Source organism: Helianthus annuus, chromosome 10 (genome assembly GCF_002127325.2).
Source record: "Helianthus annuus cultivar XRQ/B chromosome 10, HanXRQr2.0-SUNRISE, whole genome shotgun sequence".
In the NCBI taxonomy this organism is placed as follows: Eukaryota; Viridiplantae; Streptophyta; class Magnoliopsida; order Asterales; family Asteraceae; genus Helianthus; species Helianthus annuus.
Genome location: NC_035442.2, coordinates 111,929,071 through 111,936,428, shown reverse-complemented (window position 1 = coordinate 111,936,428; position 7,358 = coordinate 111,929,071).

Sequence of the window (7,358 nt, the reverse complement as noted above, 5' to 3'; positions counted from 1 at the left end):
TCTGTAACACCTAATTTTCATTTTTTCGTCCCGGTTTTGAAAACCTGAAAATTTTTAGCCTAATAGCAGCGGTTTCCCCCGAAAATGAAACCCTAAGTGTCATTTTTCCAAAATCAAACCATTTACCCTTTCAATTTTGAGTTTTTCGGTTCAAGAACAAGGGTTTGTGTTTTTAGTTAGAAATCGGACAAATCTATCAACAATACATGGCTATTTACTTCCTATTACTCTACTCTAAACTACTACTAACAATTTTCATCAAAAATTTTGAGTTCGATCCGGATGAACATGAAGAACCCTAGATTTCCCCCAATTTTTGATGTTTTAACTACATGCAAGTAACTAATCTAACTACTAAGAAGGATAGAATCATACCTTGACGTTGTTAGGCTTGGTGGTAACGTTCGAAATTGGCAGAAAATCGCTCTAAACCAGAGAGTTCTCGGCGAAACGGGGCGTGTGGAATGGTGTAACTGATAGAAAAAGAGGGTTTTATCCCGACAGTCGCCTCGACACGGCCCCGTGTTCAGCGAACACGGCCCCGTGCCGGGTGAAAATAAATTTTTTTTTTTTTTTTTTTTTTTTTAACGTGCTTGTGTGCATGCCCCTTATCTCCGAATAATGGTTAGATGATTTTACCAGTTTCGAATGTATACTTACCTGTAACATGTCGGGTATGAGTTTATTCGTTGACCGTTTGAAGTGCGATTTCCTCTTCCTCATCCTCAATGGACCCTCTGTAGAGTTTCAGCCGTTGGCCATTGACTTTGAATGGTGTTCCATTTCGAGTTTTAATTTCTACTGCACCGTGTGGAAAAACATGGGTGACTGAAAAAGGTCCCGACCACCTAGATTTTAACTTACCAGGAAACAATCGAAGTCGCGAATTGAATAATAGAACTTGGTCTCCAACCCGAAATTCATTGGTTTTAATATATTTATCATGCAAATTTTTCATTCTTTCCTTATAAATTTCGGAGTTAGAATATGCATAATTCCTAAGTTCTTCTAATTCATTTATTTGACAAAATCGATTCTTACCGGCAACTTCTAAATCTAAGTTTACGTTTTTTATTGCCCAGTAGGCTTTGTGAGCGATTTCTACTGGCAAGTGACAACTTTTTCCATAGACTAGTTTATATGGGGTTGTGCCTATAGTGGTTTTATAAGCGGTTCGAAAAGCCCATAAAGCGTCGTCTAGTTTGTCAGCCCATTCTTTTTTATTTATCCCTACGGTTTTCTCAAGTATTCGTTTTAAACCTCGATTAGTCACTTCGGCTTGCCCATTTGTTTGAGGATGATATGCTGTTGAGACCCGGTGATAGACCCCATATCTTGTTAAGATTTTTTCGAGTTGATGATTACAAAAATGGGTACCTCTATCACTTATTAATGCCTTTGGTGTGCCGAAACGTGAGAACAATTTTTTTAGGAATTTTACTACTACTCTTCCATCATTTGTTGGAAGAGCTTCGGCCTCTGCCCATTTAGACAAGTAATCGACCGCCACAAGTATATATTTGTTTCCTTTTGAAGGCGGGAAAGGTCCCATGAAATCGAGTCCCCACACATCAAAGATTTCACAAACGAGAATGCCATTTTGAGGCATTTCGTTTTTGGAAGAAATATTACCCGATCTTTGGCAGGCATCACATGTCTTTACAAGGTTTTGTGCATCCTTGTAAATGGTTGGCCAGTAAAATCCCGAATCAAATACCTTTCTTGCGGTACTTGCGGCACCATGATGTCCTCCGTATGGACCTTCATGACAATGACGGAGTATTCTTCGTGCTTCATTACCATGGACACACCTTCGGATGAGTTGATCGGCACACATTTTGAAAAGATAGGGGTCTTCCCAAAAGTAATGCTTTACATCAGCAAAGAATTTCTTTCTTTGGTGATGTGGCCATCCTTTGGTGACTATACCGCTGGCTAAGAAATTAGCGTAGTCGGCATACCATGGTTCTTGTCTGCTTTCCATCATTTCCAGAGACTCCGTGGGAAATTTTTCGTTGATTTGCTCGCCCCTGGTTGTTTCCAAAGCTGGGTCTTCTAAGCGTGAGAGGTGATCTGCAGCAGTGTTTTCTGCTCCTCTTTTGTCCTTGATTTCGATGTCGAATTCCTGGAGGAGTAGAATCCACCTTATCAAACGGGGTTTTGCGTCTTGCTTCTTGAAGAGGTACCTGATGGCTGCATGGTCTGTATAAACTATTGTTTTAGAAAGAACAAGATAAGAACGAAATTTATCAAAAGCAAACACCACCGCTAGTAACTCTTTTTCTGTAGTTGTATAATTTTCTTGTGCATCATTTAGAGTTTTACTAGCATAATAGATTGGGTGGAAATGTTTTTCTTTTCTTTGTCCCAAGACTGCTCCAACAGCAAAGTCGCTTGCATCGCACATGATTTCGAAAGGAAATTTCCAATCTGGCGCTATCATGATAGGTGCATTGACTAGCATTTCCTTGAGGGTCAGAAATGCTTGATTGCATTCCTTGTCAAAGATGAAGGGTGCATCTTTTTCAAGCAATTTTGTTAGAGGTCTTGAAATTTTCGAAAAGTCTTTGATAAACCTTCTATAGAATCCGGCATGCCCTAGGAAACTTCTGATTGCTCGCACGGAGGATGGAGGAGGTAATCGAGATATGGTCTCGATTTTTGCTCGATCAACTTCCATTCCTTCGCTTGAGATTTTATGTCCGAGTACTATTCCCTCTGTTACCATGAAATGGCATTTTTCCCAGTTAAGGGCGAGGTTAGTTTCCTCACATCGGGATAGCATTCGTTCAAGATTATCGAGGCATTGATCATATGAGTCTCCAAAGATGGAAAAGTCATCCATGAAGACTTCCATGGTTTTTTCAATCATATCATGGAAAATGGCGACCATACAACGTTGGAATGTTGCAGGCGCATTACATAGACCGAATGGCATGCGTCGATATGCAAAAGTTCCGTAGGGGCATGTGAAAGTTGTTTTCTCTTGGTCTTCTGGTGCTATTGGTATTTGAAAGTAACCTGAAAAACCATCTAAGAAACAATAAAATTTATGACCGGATAATCTTTCTAACATTTGATCAATGAAGGGCAAAGGAAAGTGGTCTTTCCTTGTTGCTTCATTTAATCTCCTATAGTCTATACAGACTCTCCATCCTGTGACGGTTCTTGTGGGTATTAATTCATTTTTCTCGTTAGTTATTACCGTCATACCTCCTTTCTTTGGGACTACTTGGACGGGACTTACCCACGGGCTATCGGAGATAGGGTAGATTAGTCCGGCGTCAAGTAGTTTGATGACTTCATTTTTAACCACTTCTTGAACATTGGGGTTCACTCTTCGTTGTGGTTGAATCACCGTTTTGTAGTCATCATTCATTAAAATTTTGTGCGTGCACATGGAAGGACTTATTCCCTTAATATCTACAAGCTTCCAAGCGATCGCATTTTTGTGTTTTTTAAGTAGGTTAACTAATTTTTCTTTTTCTACGCTAGTTAATTTAGACGAAATAATTACAGGTAGACTACCATCTTTGCCTAGAAAAGCATATTCCAAACCCTTAGGGAGTTCTTTGAGCTCGATGGGTGGGTCTTTAGGAGACACCTTATTTTGTGGCTCATCTAGATCAAGAACTTTAAAAGTTTGTTCTATGGCTATCTCTTCGTCGACAAAGTGGTCTTCCTCGTGGTTTGTATCAGGTGGTTCAGCTTCATCTTCAATTAGGGGGTCATTGTTGCCAAAAGGATATTTCATTGAGCGCTCAAGATCTATGCTCCTTTTGAATGCCCCTAATTGAAGAGTTAGACTGTTAAATTTCCGGTTTTTCAAAGCTTTGTGAGTTTGTACAAAAGGTTTTCCCAAGACTAGGGGGGCATCATCTAAGATGACGAAGTCGGTTGGGATTACCATTTGATTTGTTTGAACCAAAATATCTTCGACTACACCGATTGATTTCATTACTTTTCGGTCGGATAGAAAAATGGGTATTTGAAGTGGAGTAAAATCACTAATACTTAACTTTTCAAAAATGTAGTTGGGCATTATGTTAACACAAAGATCTTTATCAATAGTGACATTACTAATAAACGAATTTTGAAAGAAACATGGAACCGGTGTGATGTTAATTTCAAAAGGATCTTCTTTTATTAGCGAGGTTTGATCATTAGTTAACTTAACACTTACCATCTCTTTGATTTTAGCACTAGTGTTTAACTCTTTTAAAAACTTGGCATGAGGGGTTATTAAACAATGGTTTTCGAAAGTAGGTGATAAGAGAATAATTTCCTCTAAATTAGACTCTTCTTGAATTTTAACATTATCGGACTCACCATTTTCGTTGTTTAACTCATGTGTCTGTTTTTCACTTTCTTGTTCTTCCATTTTTACACTTTCAACTACCTCTACGTTATTATTACTTTTTAACTCTTCTCTCGCGCGGGATTCCTCTTCCCTTGCGCGAGATTCTTTCATGCAACGTTCGATAGTTTTAATGTGTTCTAATATCCTGTTGGTCACTTCGGTGAGATTGAAAGAATTTGGATCCTCTAAGCTTGAATCCGGTTGTTCGATCCTTGGTTCCTCATAGTACTCATATGAAGTAGATGGTTCACACCATTGTTCTTCATTGTAAGTATATGATGGATAAGGGTCGAAACTTTGTTCTTCATAGTACTCATATGAGGTGGGTTGTTCACGCCATGGTTCCTCATAATAAGAATATGAAGGTGGTGGCTCATATCTTGAATCTTCAAAGTATGAGTATGAAGGCTCATACCTTGGTTCATCAAAATACGAGTATGAGGGAGGAGGTTCATACCTTTGGTCTTCATAGGATGTGTATGAAGTTGATGGCTCGTACCTGGGCTCCTCATAATGGTTGTATGAATTGGATGGTTGATATGAAGTATTATATTGAACCGAGCGTGCATTACGACAATTAGTGCAATAATTACCTCTATAATCATCCTCATCATAGGTGTAGTTGTAATCTCTTGAGTATTGATCCATAGGAATCACTCAACAGACTACAACTGAGTCTCGGGACCAGAAAACAAAAATAAGACGGAAACAGAAGCTGGACACGGCCCCGTGTTGGGTGAACACGGCCCCGTGTTCAGGGACTGTATCTGGGCGTTTTAATTAAATTTGCTGGTCACGTTGAACACGGGGGCGTGTTGAGTGAACACGGCCCCGTGGTCAGACTCTGTATCTGGGTATCTATTCTAAAATATGCAGCACGGGGGCGTGTTCAGTGAGCACGGCCCCGTGTTCAGGCTACTGTAAATGCAAAAACTAAACTAAAATGCAGAAAAATGCGCGCGTTTTGAAAAGGTTTTGAAAAACTGATTAGGCCGTCGATTTTAAGCTTTCTTAAAATCCTTGTGTCCCCGGCAGCGGCGCCAAAAACTTGATGCGTGTCGGTGTGTATATAATTTTTAGATATATTTTTAAGCCCTTTTTACACTTTTAGCCAAGTTTTAAATTTATAAAACACGATATTTACTAACACTAAACACACATATGGGCAAGTGCACCCATCGTGGACGTAGTATAGTGTTGGTAAGATACCGAGGTCGTCCAAGGACACAAGAGCTTTTAATACCGGTTTATCCTCAACGTCTAATCAAATCAAAAAGTTAGAAAAATGTTTTAAACTAAGAAAAATAAAAACTAACTAAATGCTGAAAAATAAAATAAAATAAAAAAACAGATAGACAAGATGAATCACTTGGATCCGACACGTGTATTAGTATAACCTTTGATTATTTTCGCACTTTTGCACTTGTTTAAGAGATTATCTTAGTTATTGTAGTAGGCCCCTTTTTCGGAGGTGACGTTACCCTCAACCCAGTAGTTTGAGTCAGCAAGGATACAATCCTAAAGGGTTGGATTATTGAAAGATAATGAATTAAGTTATTAATGCAAATTATGGTAGGCCCCGCTTTTGGCGGTGACGTTACCCTCGGCTAAGTAGTCTGAGTCAGCAGGGATACAGTCCTAAATAGCCGGGTTATAGTATTAATAGTAGTTAGCTTATGAGGGGGTCAAAGAGTTTGGATCCCCGCCATCCAATACCTATGGGCATTGAAGGAGATCCTACTAAAATTGACCCAGGTCCCAAGCAGGACCTCTAAACGCTGAACAAGGGCAAGACCTTTACCAAACCGTTCCCTTAACCCCCGACCAGGTAGCCAACATACCTCCATATAGACCGTGGAGATATGAATGGTGAAAATCTTTTATTTTATATAGACAGTAAAATAATGCCAAGACACCACGGACAAACGATAAGGAAAGATCACCTTCAACATAAGTAACTAGTTATTAAAGTCATTAATACAAAACCAAATAAAAAGTGCAAAAGATTAAAAATAAAAAGTATTATACTAAACACTTGTCTTCACCAAGTGATGTAAGAGACTTAAGCAAACATGGCCTTGATTGTCAAGAACTCTTACGATCAATCTTGGATCCCGAGACGACTCACACACTCTATGATGGACAATGGATGATGGTGGTGGATGATGGTGTTATGGTGGTGGTGGGTGGTGGATGAAGTGTGAGAGAGGTGGTGTGCCAAGGGATGAGAGAGAATGAAGCCAAGCTCCTCTATTTATAGGCTGAACAGAACGCTGGACACGGCCCCGTGTTCGCTGAACACGGCCCCGTGCCCGTCTGACATTCTCTCTCTTCATTAATTGTAATTGCGAATTACAATTAATGCGCCTGCTGTACTTTCAACACGCCCCCGTGCCCGCTGGGCACGGCCCCGTGGTGAGCAATGGAAGCTTCTACTGGTTTGTCTTTTCTGCTGCTTCCTGGGCACGCCCCCGTGTTCACTGGACACGGGGCGTGTTCAGGCTCTGTTCTCTTCTCTTTGTCTTGGGAGGTGCCGTTGAGGGTCCGGGCAGTTCACTTTTGTTCCTTTTCTTGTATTTATGGTAGATTTAGTAGTCTTTTTGCTTCTTTTGTGATTTTGAGCTCATTTCATCCTGAAAATACAAAAGGAAGACAAAAACACTCTTTTTCCAACATTAGTACTTAAAAAGGGTTAGTTTTATGCCTTAATTGATGTGTTTTATATGTTGCATTTTACACACATCACTATCACATATGGATCGGCATCATAGTTATAGTTGTAATGCGTATTGGTCGGCTGCTCAAACGGATTGTACGCCGTGGAAACGCCGTACGCTGGTATCGGATTGTCATATCCGAATGGTGGCGGAGGTGGTGCAACTGGTGCAGAATTCACCTCTGCAGGGTGACCAGAAGGTTCCCCTAATTGTGGTTCTTCTTCAGGTACTGACGGAAAGTGACTAGCACTCGAGTGGCGAAGGGTGCTGAAATGAAATTC